This window comes from Agelaius tricolor, unplaced genomic scaffold (genome assembly GCF_023055355.1).
Source record: "Agelaius tricolor isolate 1412-34295 unplaced genomic scaffold, bAgeTri1.0.p SCAF_9, whole genome shotgun sequence".
NCBI lineage: Eukaryota > Metazoa > Chordata > Aves > Passeriformes > Icteridae > Agelaius > Agelaius tricolor.
Genome location: NW_027269269.1, coordinates 12,870,554 through 12,888,207, shown reverse-complemented (window position 1 = coordinate 12,888,207; position 17,654 = coordinate 12,870,554). Strand labels below are relative to the sequence as shown.

Below are 17,654 nucleotides of genomic sequence, written 5' to 3'. Positions count from 1 at the left end.
GGACAGATTGTATTAAAACAGTTCCAATATGCAAATAGTTTGATACTTTGAAAAATAGCATGTTAACATTTGGCCTGGTGATGGAAAAAGTGTATTAATTTGCCCAAGCAACTGTCTCTAAACCAGCTTATAAATAGCCCTGTGCATTAATTCAAAGTGAAATGTCAATGTTTCATAATTTATGATATTATGCTGAGATTAAGCTTCAATAGCTCACTACTGGTTCAGTTAACATCAGGTCTAAAACTTGCCTTCCTGCCTCATGAACCTTGAATCTTTGGGAAAACCTTTCCTTTCTGCTTGGATTTATATTTATTTATACTATCTGAATTATTTATGAAAATTTCAATGCAATTTACTGAGCTAAGAGAATGCGAAATACTCTGTTGTCACAGTGGTTTACTCACATCTTCTTGAATCTGATTGTCTTGGCAGGAAAATGAAGAGAAATTCCTGCTTCTCAGGATATGAGAATCTAAAAGCTGTTTCATAGTCTCTATCTGTAGAGCATGCTGACATTATTAATCAAACATAGAATTATGGAATCATAAAATTGTCAGAGCTGCAAGAGACCTTTAAGCCCATTGAGTCCAATTGTCAAACCAGCATTACCAGTGCAACCCCTGTACCACTAAACTACCACCCAGTGCCAGATCCAGATGCCTTTTAAACACCTCCAGGGATGGTGAATCCACCACCTCCTTGGGCACCCTTTCAGTAAAAAGTTTTTTTCTTATATCTCATCTGAATCTCCCCTGTTTCAGCCTAAGGCCATTTCCTCTAGTCCTCTCATGATAAAAGAGACCAGGTCCCCCCTCACCACAACCTCCTTTCAGGTAGCTGTAGAAAGTGAGCAGGTCCCCACTGAGCCTCCAGTCACCACATTTCCAGTATCATATCATAGAATGCTTTGTTTAGAGAGGACCCTTAAAGACCATCTAGTTCCAGTGCCACTGCTATGGGCACCTTCCACCAGAGCACAGAGAGAGCCTCATTCAACCTGTCCTTGAACACTTTCAGGGATAGCCAAAACTTCTCTGGGCAACTGTACCAGCGCCTCACTGCCCACACAGTAAAGAGTTTATTCAACCTGCTCTGAATCATCTTTCACAATAGTGTAAAATTTACTGAACCTAACAGATACACAACTATAAAATGGTGATGAGGGAGACAATATGATTTCTTTCTGCCCCAGTTATTCCTTAAGAATAATTTGAGAACTGCTCACCTCCTTGAGAAAAAAAAAAAAAAAGATAATGAGATTGTTCTAGACGAACAAAAATGTTATATACATGCAAAATGGTCTTGTTAATCAACAGAGCTCCCTCCCTGCTGGAGGAAGCTCCAGAAGAACAACAGAAATCATTACCATGCTGGTAGGATTGATTAATTAGGAAAACAGCTTCTACTAATACTCATTAGCATTTATACATTGTAAAATCCACTAAATATATGTGTAAATAACTTTCCTAAAGTGACAACTAAAGGTGCCTGAAGGGTGCCACATGATGTTGTTTTCTGCTTGTGTGGGTTTTGCATCGCAAGAAACATTTCGGCATTGGCTAAAAAAACCTGTAGAAGGGAGCTGGAAGAGGAAGAGAACACACGGAAGGCACATTCTGAGACATGAGACGGGTTTGACATGAGAGCACACAAAAGCTGCATGCCAGGACACATTCTAATGTGGCCAGACAGGGGACAGTGGAATATAGGAATAAATCCAGGGTGCTGCTACCAGGGAAAGTGTAGGTAAGGACTACACAGCCCCTTTGGAGCCTCAGGAAGACACAGTAAGGAGCAGGATCACCTCTCCTCCCAGGACTAAGATTTGGACATGCTCTGGTTCCATTTGAGGAATGGGGTAGCAAAAGCAGACACACTCAGCAAGCATCTGTGCTGGCCCAGATGCTATCTGTTAGTGCCTTTTGTTTCACAGTATGAATTTCTGTGTAGAGGACTTTCAAATAATGTGGTTTAAATTTAGAAAGTGACCATTCAGTTATCAGTGCAGTTGAAAATTATAATGAAATGGAGCCCAATAACTCCAAAATACTGGTCAAAAGATTATTATCTGTGTAATGTGTGTTTTCTGGAGTTTATGTGCAATTAGCAAACACTATTTTTAGTCTGGGTTTCAGGAGAGTTGTGTTTAGTTCTTGGCTCTGCCACAGACTTCCTGCATGACCTTGGGCAAATTGGTTTCTTTCTCAGTGCCATCTGCAGCATAATACACTTTCCTCCCACTCTAAATTTGTCTTGTTGATGTGGATTATGGGCCTTTTGGAATAGGACATCTCCTTGCTGTGTTCATTTAGTGAGTGGCACAGTGAGGTTCTGAACTTGTGACTTCTAAACAGCTTTTTAATGCATCAAGATCACCTTCCATGACCAGTGTAACCAGGTGGTGGGTATAAAATCATCAGCTCTATTGTAGATTTCAGACAAAGCTGGGTTTTGCTACATGCTTCCATTGTAGAACTTTTTATTTCAGCTGCTAAATTTTGCAAGCAATTTTTGTATTTATTTTCCTTCTCCTTTTTCACAGTGTAGCCCATGCCCGCCTGCTCTGTGGTTATTACCCTGGTCCCTGTGATTAGTGTGGAGCTGCTGGTTGGTTTGCTTACTTGTTTTTTCACCTTCACTCTAAATTACAGCAGCAAATTGCCTGGGGCACGAGTGTTTTATGGAACCGGCTGCCGGTCCTCACAGGGATCTTCTTACCTGTACCTGGCTTTAGCAGTTGTGACCTGCAGCCCAGTGGGAAACATGGACAGAGTGAGAGAGCAGCAGACTAGAAAGCAGACAAAAGTAGCAGCATTTCAGAGCTCTTGCAGAGCAGGGAATAGCTGAAGGTAGACATTATTTAAAAAAAAAAACAACGAAAAAACAAAAAAAGGAAAAAGATGTTAAAGTGATCCCTCTCCTTCTCTTGAATGAGATACCTGATCAGGCAGGGGCCTGGGCTCTACTGCTAGTGAAAGAAACAAACTGAACAGATGATCAAACAGGTGCCTCATCACAACATCCTATTAAAACAGGCAGAGTGAGAACTTGGATATCAACTCACAAGCGCAGAAGGCACTAAATATATTTCCTCCCTACTAAAGCTACAGGAACCAGCTCTTTGGACAGGTGTAGTTTTCACAGCAGAGTCACAGGCTCTTAGAGACCTCGGGCTCAGCCACCCAACTGCGCTCACAGGCAGGTTGCGATCGGGCTGCCATCCCGGAGCGTGTCCCCGTGCTCAGCCAGCGGCCACGCGGGGAACCGCGTCGGAGGGTACCGGGCTGGCGCTACTCAGCGCGGGGACCAGGCTCCCGCCGCCCGCCCAGCGGCTCCCGGCACGGCTTGGGGGGCAGGTGCCGGGGCGGCCGCCGGTGAGCGCAGAGCCGGCACTGCCCGCCCGCCCGTCCGGCCGGCGGCAGGAGACGAGCGGGTACCCCCGAGAGCAGCGGAGGACACGGGGTGGCGCGGCGCCCTGCCCGGAGCGGATGACCTTGGGCGAGTCCCCTGGAGGGCAGACATTCCACGAGCGCCTCCTGGACCTCCCGTGGGCCGATCGCGGGCAGTGGGAGCCCCGCGGCGGGCGGGGCCGGTCTGGGTCCGGGGCGGGCGGCGGCGGCGCGGTCCCTCCCCGCGGGCGGGAGGCGGGCGCGGGCCGCGCTCCCGGCAGGCTGCGCTGGGCTGCGTTGGGCTCGGCGCGGCGCCGGGCGGGGAGCGCCCCGCTCCTCTCCTTCATTGCCTCTCGCCAGAGCCCGGCGGCGCCCAAGGCGGCATGGAGACCGAGCGCGGAAGGCCGTGGGGCAGCGCCCGGAGCTGAGCCGGCCGGTGCGTACCCGCCTGGGGCTCGGGGAGGGGCGCGGAGGCGATGGCGGAGAAACTTTCCGCCGGGCAACCTCGGCGGTGCGCGGGGGCTTGGGGGGCTGCGGCCGCGACTTGAGGAAACTTCTGCCTTGGGGGCTCCGCCGCGGCAGCGTTCCTGCGCTGTGCCCGGGTCCCGCTGCCATCCCCGCTCCCTGTCAGCGGCCGGTCCCGCTCCCGCTCTGCCCGCAAGGTGCAGCGGTGGGCGGCTGCCCCGGGTGCGCTTCCCGCTTCGCACCGGGGTTTAGCTCGCAAGGCGGCAAGAGCTGGCTTTTCGTGTTTTAAGAATTTCCTCGCTGCCTTTTAAGTGTGCATTTATATTGTAGTTTTTTTGGTGGTGATGGTTTTATTTTTTGGGGTTTTTTTTTGCTTTTAAACTTGCGGCAGTTAGGGCGACGGGGTGTGCGTGTCTGTCGCTGCTCTTCAGCTGCAGTTGCTCTTGGCTGAGCCTGGGGACTGGCTGCAGCTGCTTGGGCTGGGGAGAGACGGGTGTTACCGGAGGACCTGCCTGTTCTCTGTGTCTGTCTATCTATCTCTCTGTCCATCTCTTTTTTTCCTCAGTGTTTTTAGGAGGGAGGGCTTGCCTTGCCCTCCCCGTTCGCAGCCTCCGGAGCTGGGGGAGCGCTCTGTCCGGGACAGCGGGGGCAGCAGCCGTGTCCCCTCGTCCCTGCCGGGCTTTGCTGGGGCTGCTCGCTGCGGGTTCCCCGCCCCTGCGCGCCCCGAAACTCGGACCGTGTGTGAGTGTGTGTCCGTGTGTGTGTGTGCAAGGGCTGGGATGTGCACCCCTGGGAAACGAGCCTGCTCTGGCTGGTGATGGGTTAAACGTGCTGCTCCCAGCTCTAACTTCTGCTATTAAAAGAAGTATTCCAGCCTCTCCTAACCACTTTTTGAATCCCGCTGGATTATTTGCAGGAGGAAAAGAGCCGCAGTGCCCCAAGGAATGCATCAGTGGGTGTCTTTTACCTTTTTTAATTTTTTTTTTTATTACTATTTTTCATGGTGGCTTAGTGCCCTTGCTTTGTTGTCGAGAGGATTAAGCGTTGCCGAGTGTCCTTAGTCCCAGATTCAATTAAAATAAATACAAATACATGGGACATAAAGGAAAGTCAGCACTGGCATCCTGGCAGAGGCACTAAAGCATCAAGTTTGGTAAAAAGGAAGGGATTCGAGGAAATGAATGCTTCTGTTCATACCCATCTGCTTTCCCTTTGCAGTGCTGTCAGAGAGCTTAGAGACGTGTATCTTTTGATCAGGGTTTGTGTGTTCTTAACTAACTTCTGTCCAACAGAAAGAAAGAAAAAGTCCTCTCCACAGGCACAGGTGTTATAACTTATCTCTCATTTAGCAAATGCTTTATGAAATTTGGTTCGAGTCTTCAGCAAAGGAATTAAAAATCAGGAGAGGATGAACTATGAGGAATGCAGAGGAGAGTTGCTGCACCATTCTGCTTGCTGCCTGGGTGCTCTGCTTTCACTGAGGATTCATTCCTGGTCTGGAGCAGTTGTGGGAGGACAAAAGCAAAGCAGAACAAGGCCGAATAGCCTGGCTAGTACTTGTCTGTCTCTTCCTGGTGACATTCAGAGGGCTGCTCCTTCAAGTTAACAAAAATTTCCTTTTGTTGCTTGGAGAGGACTTGGTGGTGGGTGCAGGGAGAGAAGGAGTGTTCTCTCAGATCTAGCTTGCTGTTGCAGAGTGTTACTGAGAAAGAGCTTACAGGTGTGATCGTTGTGTTCCAAAAAACACTAGAGTCTTGTGGAGAGAGCCAGATAGGAGAAAATGTACTGCAGGACTGCAAACTGTAGATATCCCTCTGTCTGATCCTTTGGTGGTGCTAGTGTTGTAGAAAATCAGCAGGTTGGCTGTGCTTGTCTTGATGCAGTAAACCATAGTTTTATTTACTTTTGTTCCTCTTTATTTTAAGCTTGATTCTTAACAAAGCATCTGTTGGCATTGTAATGACTGTGCTCCATACCCCCGTGCCAACAGTGTTTGGGATGGTTCCTGACCTGTGTGTTACGTTACTGTGTTGTGTTATCCTGTATGCTGGACAGGGATGGGGTATAACCTGGCTCCCCCCCCCCCCCCCCCCCCCCCCCCCCCCCCCGTTTCCCTAAATTGCTGGCTTGCTCAGTTTCTCACATGAGGGACTTCTGTTCCAGCAGGTTATGTTGTCATGGCTCCTACCATGTTGCACTACTGTGACCTGATGTACTCTGGTTGATGGATTCTGTCAAATACAATGAAATGAACAATTAGGAGGCAGTTAGGGTGTTTAGCCATTGCTTGTTAGGAGCAGTTTGTAGGTGCTGTTCCACTACGGATATATTTCTGTGCTGAGTTCTAAAATGTCTTTAGACACATGCCAACTGCATTCATACAGCTTGTATTTACAGGCAGGTTTTTGTGAAGGACAGAAAGTTGGTTAGGATAAGGTTTGTTTTAGAATGATGTGCCAGTGTGAAACATCACGCTTCTGCATACAGGTCTGAATCCCTTGCAGTTGAGCAGTGTCTTAAATTTCCTAACTGTTTGATGAGTATTTGCTTGCTTATGTGAAGGGTTTCATGACTTCTGCCTGCAGTACATAATACAAAAGCTCTTGGCACTGTTCAGACCCTTATTGTGCCGGCTGGAAGTTCCAAGGCAGAATGGGCAGGGACTCAAAATTGCTGCGACAGAGGTGAAATCCTGGCTGTGCTGACTTCAGTGGGAGTTTTGCCATAGATTACAATGGGCCAAAACTTCAATCCAGAAGTAGTTCTCCCTTCTTGTTGGTAATCCTGGTGTGTTCTCTAGGGAAGCTTTTCTGTTGCCACCCAGACTAAGTCTGTGAGGCAGAGAAGACAGAAGTCTCTTAGGATGTCATGCTGTGCCTTTCACAAGCACAGCATTCTTGGGAAGGAAATCAGGGCAGATAGGAGTGGAAACAAAACCCTAAATGTGGACACATGCTGACTGTCTTGCTGCTTGTGTCTTGAGTCATTCCCAGGAACATGGATCAAGAACTCTGAACTGAGCACAATTAGCTTCTTGAAACTGTAGAGGAGGGATCTGTCAATGCCTGCAGCCAGTGCATCTCCCAGTCTCTGCTTCTGCATTTGCAAATTATCGGTTTAGTGACAGGCATTCAATATGTGAAGCAAGAGTACATTCATTAATTCAACCCTACTTAGCCTGTGCACACTGAGTTTTCTGTATGTATGTGATCTAGTGAGTTATTCTCAGAGACACTTCATATATCCAGCATCTAGATAAATTTTTATGTTACATGACAGTGACAAATGAGAAGTGTTTGCCACTTGTTTTCCACAACTTGAAAAGTATTTGGTACAGAATATCAGAATATGTATTTAATCAGTGCTGATTGAGAGCTAGTCCTGGTCATGGCCAGGTAATAAAACTGATAGTCACAGCAAGAAAGTATTCCTTCAGTTTATTATATGCAGTGGAATAGAAGATGGTTTTTTAATATATACCAAAACCGTTGACTGGGATTGAGGTATTTGAATCTTTGTGTGATTTTTTAAATTTTTTTTTAGTTGAAACACTGTGGTGTCTGCAATTCCAGTGTAGACAGTTTTCTTTTACAGTACATTCTTCTACCTTGCATTCAAGCCAGACTTTTGGGTATTTTTCTCCTGTATGATGATGAAAGCAATGAAAGTATAAACTAATGTGAAGCTGAGTAGCCTGTCTTGCATGTGCATCCTTACTTTAACAGACTTAAATAAGGAGAATATGTTGGACAGTTATGAATTGTACCTTGTTAATGTCTCTTAGCCTGTTTGCTATGAGGATTTATGCATCTCAAACAAAACAGTACTAATTCTTATTTACTTTATGTAAGTGCACGGGCCTCATTTTGTCCCAGTATAAAAAATTATACATGTCATAAAAGGCATTGTGTTAGACCCTGAAGTCATATTAGTGGTTAACATCTGGATGTGTGTATTAATGCAGGTAAGTTTTGGGAACTGTTAGTACTGTCAGGATGCAAAAGATGGCAGTGCTGTGAAGAGGGATCTGAGCAAACCCTGCTGGGCTGTCGTTCAAACCTCTGCTCTGGGATCTGCACAGACTGCTAGCTTCTGGGTTTGCGGTTTGATTTTTTTTTTTTTTTTTTTTTTTTTTTTTTTTTTTTTTTTTTTACATAAGTGCAAATCAAAGAGTTGATGATAACCATCATTGTATCTTTGCTCTGTTTCTAAGCCCTAAGTAATGTATTTTCTTCAGTGCTTGAACTTGAAGGCTGAGCTGGAGACAGGACTTGCTGGGTGCTGGACTAGAATATGCATCAAGTGATGCGGTGTGAGAGAGATGCTGTTCTTAGCTTGCTTGTTTTTCTTAACTTCTTGTGCAGTGCTACAGGCTGGGGGAAGAGTGGCTTGAAAGCTTCCCAGTGGAAAAGGATCTGGGAGCACTGGTCAGCAGTGGCTGAACATGAGCCAGCAGTGCCCAGGTGGCCCAGAAGGCCAGTGGCATCCTGGCCTGGATCAGCAATGGTGTGGCCAGCAGGAGCAGGGCAGGGATTGTCCCTCTGTACTCAGCACTGGTGAGGCCACACCTCAAATCCTGCATCCAGTTCTGGGATCCTCACTACAAGAAGGACATTGAGGAGCTGGAGCGTGTCCAGAGAAGGGCGATGGAGCTGGGGAAGGGTCTGGAGCACAAGTCAGGTGAGGAACAGCTGAGGGAGTTGGGGGTGTTTAGCTTGGAGAAAAGGAGGATCAGGCAGGATCTGATCACTCTCAAGACTGCTTGAAAGGAGTGTGTAACTAGTGGAGGTCCATCTCTTCTACAATGTGGAAAGCCATAGGACAGTAGGAAATGGTGTCAATTTATGTCGGAGATATTTAGATTGGATATTAGAAAAAATTGGCTCATTGACGGGGTTGTCAGTCATGGGAAGAGGCTGCCAAGGGAAGTGTCACCATCCCTGGAGGGATTTAAAGGATGTCTAGATGTAGACTTAGGGACATGGTTTAGTGGTGGACTTGGTGGTGCTGGGTTAATGGTTGGATTGGATGATCTTAGAGGTATTTTCCAACATAAATTATTCTATGATTCTATACAAAACTACAAAATATAGGGGTTTTGGGGTGAAATTGGTGTTGCATGGGATTAGTAGAAATGTTACCACTGATATGCAAATTTCCTGATTTCACTCTTTTTTTTTCTTGAAAGAATGAAGAACAGACCTTTAGTAGGGTTGCAGGGATGTAGAGAGATGTAGAGTTTTGTGTTGGAAAATTCTCCATCATCTTATTGAGCTGTTGTTGATTTTGCTGCTGGTTTTGGTGTATGAGCCTGGTTACCATAATAATTATACCTAAATATGTCTATGCCTGTACTGCCTGTCATCCACAGTAAATCAAAGGCATGGACCCTGCAGGCACTTAGAACAAGTTAACACAAATGAAAAACACCAGTGGCTTTGCCTGGGAGAAAACAATATTTTATTTCTTTCTCCTAGATGATGACACTACTAATTGTATGGCTTCCAGCATGTGAGTGTAACTTCCTTTGACATCAGTGCATGTTGGCTTGGTCATTACACGTGTGCCAGCACAGTGCAGCCCCTGCTGCAGGGCTTCACTGGTGCTTTCTCCCTGCTCCTGCAGAGTCCACAGCTCTGTCCCTTGGCTGCAGAGCTGCTCTGAGAGATGTGGAAATATGTGGGGTGGCTTCTCTGGACTGAAATCCTCCTTCCTTTTCTACTAAGCTGATTTCTCCCCTTTTTTTAAAATGCATTCCTAATTAAAAAAAAAAAAATTAAATGAGTTTAGCAGAGCATCCTGAGATGTTCTGGGCTTTCTAGGCAGATAGCCATCAACAGGCTGAGTTAGGCCACTTCTGTCTTCAGTGGAGCTGGTGGTGGGATTTAATGCTGACTGTAGTAGGAATTGCTTTTGGACCATTCAGAGCTCTTGAAATCCTACCCTGCAGCATTTCCAGCTTCTTAGCTTGGTCCTGTAAAGCATCTGGGTAGAGGGAAATCTTTTTTGAGGACTTCCTGTAGTGCTGGTGAGAAATCGTCTGTCACCAGCACTGGAAATGCACCAGAAACACAACTTGTTTCTGCTTGCACTGTGCAATCCAGCCATAAATAACATTTCTTCTATGTCTTTGCAGACTTCAAAGAGTCTTCCAGCTGTTGCAGGAAGCCTAGTGAGAGAAGGTAGCTGCAAGTTTAATTGTAGCTTCAGGACTTCAGCTCAATCAAAATCCAAACAATCTGATAAAAAATTACAGACACTTGAATGTTGTCAAAGGTTAAAAGTGAGCCCTCTTCAGAACAGCTATTAATGGTTTAAATCTAAAAATAAAGGAGCTTATTAATATTCCTAAATAACATTGAACATAGATGATTTTTGCCTTTAAACCATCTTAGCACTTTGCATGATTGTGCAGGTTATATTTCTTGGTAAGTGCATATAGTGACATTATAAATGTCCGTTTTGCTGTCAGATGTGTAGCGCTAGTATCTTCTTAGTACTAAACATGATTATGTCCCACGTTGCTTAAACAAATCATGGCACCCAGAGTCTTAAGAGGATGCCTTTGTATTCTGCTACAGGGTGAATTTTTTTGATGACTCCTCACATTTCATGGAATCCTACAATGGTTTGGGTTGGAAAGGACCTTAAAGATAGGTAGTTCCAACTCTCCTTCCATGGGCATGGACACGTTCCACCGGCTCATGTTGCTCAAAGCCCTATCCAACATGGCCTTCAACACTTCCAGGGATGAAGTAGCTACAGCTTTGCTGGGTAACCTGTTTCAGTGCCTCACCACCCTCGCAATAAATAATTTCTTACTAATATCTAATCTAAACCTGACTGCTTTCAGTTTTAAGACATTACCTCTTATTCTATCACATGCCCTTGAAAAATGTTCACTGCTGTAGCTATGGAATCTTTTCTTGTTGCCCTTTACATCCCTGGCCAGAATTAATTCTGTTAGTTCTTTGGCTTTGCTAACCTGCTCTCTGTCTGCTCAGACAGTCTCTCTATTTTTTTCAGGCAGCCTGTCCTTGCTGCCATCCTCTGGAAGCTTCTTTTTTGTGTTTGAGTTTGTCCAGGAGCTTCTTGTCTATCCATGCGTCCATATTTAAATAAGCAGTTAATAACTTTGAGATATGCATGTGTGGGGTGGGTTTGGTTAGGTTGGTTGTTCAGGTTGGGTTTCTGAGTTCTTTTTGAAAACTGATGTTGGAAAGTCTTTCATTCATCCTCTGTGTGGCGATTAGGTAATGGCAGCTCTTGCTGCAGTCCAGGTGAGTGAAGTCACTGCTTGCCTGGCTGCATCTTTGTGGTGTGACTGCACGTGAGGTAGAGTTGCCAGCTTGTGTTGGGATGACCTAGCTTTATGGATTTTTGCTGTAGTGCAGTGATGGATACACTGGTAGTCAATAAACTCAGAGCTGAGGTTTTACACAGACATTTTTTCAGAGGTTTGCTGTGATATTTTTATAGTCAAAATTGAGACACCACTATTCACTGCTATGATTTTCAAGGAAGCATAATTGCTGGTTTCTTTTAGAGAAGAACAGCCTTTTTCTTTGTTCTTGCACTTTGTAAAAAAAAATTAAAAAAAAATTGTTGCTTCTGCTTTGCCCTTGGTAGAGGGTGTTCATAATTTGTAGTAGTCCAAACCTAGACAAGTCTAGATTTTGACAAGCCCTAGACAAGCCCTATCCAGAAGGAAGTGATCCTCTAGTAGAGAAGCTAGAAGACTGGGTAGAACAGCAGGAGTAATTGTTACTATTGTTATTTTAAGCTGGAGTTTTTCATTTAGGGCCTGGATGCAGAGTGAAAAGGCAAATGTTGCTTTCCAGTAGCCAAAGCCTTCCATGTTGTCAGATACTGAATAGCTGGAGACGTTGTGATGGTGAAGCCTTTTGACACTTCTGTCACTTGCCTGGACCCAGGGGGCTGAATAATTCTGAGATTTTTGTGAGTCTTCAGGGAGCAGGCTGGTTTTAAAGTCTTACTGTTGACCTTCTATGTGTGAACACAGTTCTCTCCAACTGATGTGTGAGCTTTGGATCACCTTTGGTATGTTGGATGAGGCTTTTCCAGCCTGCCTTGCTGCCCCATGCAAGCTGCTGGCTCACTTCCCTCAGCTTTGCATGGCAGCATCTCTTTGGGAGGTTCTTTACCCAGCACGTTCGGTGCAGGGAATATTTAAAGATGCCCACAAGGCCCCTTTGGTGTGGTTTACTGCACGAGTAAAAACCATGGTGATTCAGATCATTAGGACTATAAGTAAATTTTCTGTGTGCTCTGCATCCATGTTGTGAGGTCAGGAGTAAATGGTGAGGCACGTGTATGCTGCTGTCGGGGCATTGAGGATTGACCTTTGCCAATCCATGATGCACTGATTTGGCTGTGGTTTGTCTTTGGGTGAATTGACATGGTGAGGTGTAGCTGGACTCATGCTGGGCCCTGCTCCTCTGAGCTTGCACAGTGTGTGCTTGAGTTCTGCTCTGGAGTAAGCTGGCAGGTCACGCTGACAGCGAGAGCCTGAAGGGCCCTGCTGGAAGTTAAGCCAGTGGTGGTTCCCTATGGATTATCATGATGTAGGGAAAAGATCTGCATCCCATGTTAAAGCAGCAGGATGCAGAGTTCTGTTCCTTTCTCTCTGCTTCCCCAGCTGTTTTGAGAAGCTGCATTCTGAAACACCCTTCCAAAAGCTGTTTCTCTCTGCAGTGGATTAGTAATAGCTGAAATGATTCTTGAACATTAAGAAATATCAGCTGATCCACAGCTGACTTGTTCACATGTAGACTGTGTGTATGGAAAGACTACGGAAAAAGTGAAAGGGAGAAGATTGCAAGGTAATCTGTAAGTAGAATGTACTGCTCTGTCTGGGCATGGGTTAATGGATGTGGAGGAGTAAAGGGTGGGGAAAAGAAACAGTGGGAGGATGCAGTTTTCTGATGGTGGTGACTCAGTAAAGGAACATGGAAGTTTTGGGGTCCTGGACTGTGCTAGATACGTGGCTGGAGAATGGGGATAAGGAGAAAGATGGATAGGGAACTGCAGCCTTTTACTGGCTTTTTTTTTTTTTAAGCTGTCCTAAATACCTGAGATTTTCAGCATGGCTAGAACAACATGGCTGATGTCTTTGTTTGATGTTCTTAGATTGACAAACCTGAAATGGGCTTTCAGACTTAGTTTTTCATTATCTAACCACATGCAAGTGGAAAATGTGTCTGGACATAGATTCTGAGAGACAGTGATGTAGAAAGGATCTGGCTGAGATTGAATCAAATTTGACTTCTCAAAATTTGCTTACTTTGGGAATGCTTCATCCCTTACATTACTGGTTTGTTGGTTTGTATATAAAAATGAAGATGACAGTAATAATAAAGGCAGTGTTTCTACCTGTTCCCGGAAACTTTAAGGCATTACTGTGATAGGCAGATGAGCTAAAGAAATGCATTTTTTGAAGAAATTCACATCACTTTTCTCACTGATTTTTTCTGAGAGATTTTCTTTTGGCGTCCCAATTCCTGTGATGCACAACTTCTCCTCAACCCGAGATTAAGATGAATTTAGCATTCCATGACTCCTGCAGATGTAATAGTCTATCACAACTCGCAGTGTATGCCCTGCAAAGAATTCACCTGCATTGTGGACTGGCTTGTCTCGCATCCACATTAAGACGGTCTTGGCAAAAGGAGGGAAATTGAAGTATCCTGCAGTGATCCTTTGTGCATATAATTTGCCTTTCTCACTTTTGTTGCTTTTTTATCTCCTGTGTGCTCTTCTACCATGCCCAGCCGCAGTTCCATGTACCAGTGCAAAAGAGAGCTTAGCTTTTTATATTGAAAGTAATTTCTCTCCTGATTGATGTGCTGCTGGAGCTGTAGGAGCACTGTTACTCACTTGGGTATGTCAACCCTGCATCTTGAGGGTTGTTCACATGTTGCCACCAGGACCAGAACTCTGCAGCAGGAGGTGAAGCCCTCTCCTGAGCTGATGAGCCCAAGGGCAGGTGCTCCTCTGCAGCTGGGGCTTGCACAGCAGGCAGGCTGGGCAGGGAGCTTGTCGTGGCCACAGAGCATGCCATGCTCACAGCCATCCTCACAGATGCCCTTCAGGGGTTGTATGGAGATATGCACTGGCTCTAATAGGAGTCATTAAGCAGAAATTATGTAGGTCATTACCCTGTGTGGAGTGGGAGTTCTTGTGCAGTGTGTGTGTACGTTGAGGATTGTGGCCGTTATTGTGGTATGTCCTTACTGGATTTAAATAATGTTGCTCTTACGTGTTTTAAAGCTGTTCCTAATAGGGTTGGCCACCTTCAGGGTGCACTTTATGTGTGAGCTGTCTTTACTGTACTGACAGTGTAAACTGTGTTTGTTGCTGAAGGTCAGCAGAAGTCCTAGTTTCTGCTGTCCCCTTGGTTAAGTACATCTTGGCGGTTTTGGAGTCATTTTCCATCCACCAGAGCGAAACAGAGGTTAGAATCCGATTCTTTGGATTTCAGACAAAAGGAATAGTGACTTCTCGTGGATGTTTGTTTCCTTGCCAGTAGAGGGTGGATGACTTAATCTCTGCATATATCAACATGTTGATCAAGTTTCACACCAAAATATCCAGGGCTAACTATAACAAATATTTAAAAATATAAGCCCGGGTTGTAATGGAAAACCTTTCTTGGTTATACAGTTCTGAGTGTAATGAAATGACAGCTCAGGGCTGGATTTTTAGGATAGCTTTATCTGCAGTAATACTCAGCTCTGGGTCTATCAAAACAGCCTTCTAAAGCCAGAGCTGCCTGTGGCATGGCATTTGCTCAAATATGCCTTAATAAAGTCAGTGCCAGGTTTCCTATCCAAAGGAAAAATGAAGTCTTTGAATGTATCTGCTCTTCATATATACCTGCTAGGAAGTCCTAGGGCTGAGATTCTGTGGAAATGGCAAAGTTGGATTAATTCTGGGTGTGTTTCTTGAGGGAGATGTGACTGGTTGGTTTGCTCTTTCCTTCCTTTCTTTGGGGAATGAGCATAAGGCTGAAGCTGATGTGGTGGGTGGAGATGGGAGCAGAGCCCTTTGCAGAGTGCTTGCTGAGCACCTGCTGTTTACAGAGCAGGACTTTTAAACCAACCATCATGCAGAGTTGTATGCCATCCCTTGCAAACTGAGGTACTTCAGCCTGCTTATTCCAGCAGGCCAACCCTAGGTGATGCTGGAGGAATCAGTTGGCTCTTGAGATCTAGATGTGGGAATGCTGTAGACTGAACTCATCACGTCTTTGCCATTGCTGCAGGAGCACTTAATTCTCAGTAATGTTATTTTATCATGAGCCAAAAAAACCCACACAATTAAGCTAAAAACACACCAGACTGTGTGTTTTAAAGGTATCAATTGGTCTGTTAATTTAAAAGAAAAACATTTTTTCTAGCTTGCTTTCCTGTACTGATTCTTTTTTATCTCTTAATTAGGTCATTGGGACAAAAACAGGAATGAGGTGTATGTGGGGTTTGCCACCATTTGCAAAACCAGTAACTCTTTTCTTTCTGAGAGTGGACCCTGAGTTGAAGCAGACTTCGTTGCTGACTGTGCTGTGAACATATAAAGGTTTGGGATCTTTTATAGTACCCAGACTTTGAAATCTGCCCTGATATACTGAGTTAGTGTTATGGAGTGAATAAATATGTCTACAGACCAACAGTCCCTCCAAGGAAACCATTTTACCATCCTTGTTCCCATGTGCCCATGTTTTTTTCACTGAAAAAAGAAACTGAAGGGAAAAGTGGAAACCCTGAAACTCTGATATGTTAGGGAGTATTTCCCAATTCATTTGGAGAGAAATGGTATTGCCCATTACCTTCAGGTCTTGCATTGTCTTACATTGTACAAGCCTGCAGAATCTCTGAGGGTGAAGGTTTCAGTGCTGATGTTAGCTTGTCTCATTCCTAGCAGTAAGTCCCAAAGCTCTGTCTCCTAGGAAGGGTTTAGTGCCAAGCCCTCACGCTCCATTTAAATGGACAGACCTGTGCTCCACCTGCAGTAGTAGTAGTACTGCACAGATTGCACAGGAATCCTGATTTGTTCTAGCCATTGCTTTCTTTAATGAGTTCCCAGAAAATATCTGCTGTATCTTGGTATTTAGTGTTGCGTAAGATGAACCTTCAGAAGGAGGGAGATGATGGATCAGTTTGATAGGAATGACTGATAACAAGTGAAAATGCTGCTAAGCAGCCCTGAGCTGCTGCTATCTGGTATGGTCTCTCTGGTCATGACAGCCAGCCCCTTCTGGAGGCTTGTGTCTGCACTGTGGAGACGCAGCTCCAGCCCACAAACCTGTAGTTTGTTTCACTGATCCATATCAAAAGGCTTCATGAGTTGGGACAGGATCCTGACTTGCATCCATTTTAGAAATGAAGGAATCAAGGCAGAGGCAGGTGAACTGACTTGTTCCATGGCCTCACAAGTACTAGAGGTTGAGTGAGATCTGGGACCCAGCTGTCCTCAGATTTTTGATGAGCAGCAGACTATGCTCAGCAATTCTGCCCAAGAGGAAGAAGACACATAAGCTTGATCTAGCGCTGCAGTGCTTAAAAAGTCACTCATGTTGGTTAGGGCACTGTGCATGTTGATTTGACTTCAGGTTTCCCTCCTGCTTTTCCCTTTCCTATAAGAGAGCATTGAGAACAGCATTGAAGTTGTATTTTCCTAAAGAAAACTGGTTCAGAAATTGAGGTAGTCAAATATCACCCATGAGCTGCGGTTTGTCTGAGTCCTGGGAACTGATGCCCTCCCCGCCAAAGAAGACAGGTCCCCTGGCCTCCTTATCATCAGCAGAGCTAGAGATAAAGGAATTCCATGCATGAAAGGTCACCCCAGCTTAGTAACACAGCCTCCCTCTATGGTTAATGATAAGCACTTCCAGGTGGGTTTCATTCCTTCCTTCCCATGTATCTGGCCAGGAACTCCGGGTGGGTGATTCATGCTGCTTACATTGATTACCATGGCAGTGGAGTTGACTCATTTAGATTAGATTCATAAATTTTAGCTGGCTCAATTGGATGAGAAAAATTCCCCACTTATCATCTTGGGTGAGTTTAGTGACCTCCAGTAGTGCTACCACACAAGTATCTGTTGGAGAACTGTATTGGTAAGAGAAAAGAAGAAAGAAAGATATTTAGGAAAACAAATGAGAGAGACTGTGTTACTGCTAGGCTTCTCTTGATTTGAAGATCCAGGATGGTTAGAAATTGATTAAATACTTTCTGTAGATACGTGCTGTTGAGAGCATGAGGGCATTTGGGCAATGTGTTTTGTGGAAGTTCTGGATGAAAGTTTTTGATAGAGGTAAGCACGCTTAACTTATAACTCTGTTTGGGAAACAGCAATTAGGAAGAAGGCAATAGCAGAAATTAGAGAGGAAATCCTATTAATGCCTGTCTTTTTGGTAGCAAGTAGGTCAGTGAGCTGAAAAGGACCCTAAACGGACTTGCAGTCCTCACACGGTAAGGAAGATGAGATGGCAATTTAATCAGGGGGTTGGTTGCATAAAGCAAAGAATAGTCAGAATTGCAGAAAATATGTTTTATTTTGGTTTTGAAAATAAAGATAAAACTTGTGTCAGCCCTGCATTCCCATGCAGGGATAGCCAAACCCATTGTGTTTGGGTTTTATGGATGGAGGGACAAAAGCAGATTAATTGAGGCCATGCAAGATTATTGTGTTGCACATGTGATTGCTGACCTTGGTGTGAGGCACTGTCTCTTTTTGTGTCCCATGCCACAGCGTGGGTGGCAGAGGGACTGTGGGACC

At 45.0% G+C, this 17,654-nt stretch overlaps 1 protein-coding gene across 1 annotated transcript in view; it reads left to right on the top strand.

Moving 5' to 3' along the window:
- The first annotated feature begins 3,678 nt into the window (after positions 1 to 3,678).
- Positions 3,679 to 17,654, top strand: part of FAT3 (FAT atypical cadherin 3) — a 403,498-nt gene continuing 389,522 nt past the window's right edge. Inside the window, exon 1 of the mRNA XM_071432782.1 lies at positions 3,679 to 3,828. The gene's annotated coding sequence lies outside the window, so the exon portion shown is untranslated. The remainder of the gene's footprint in view (positions 3,829 to 17,654) is intronic.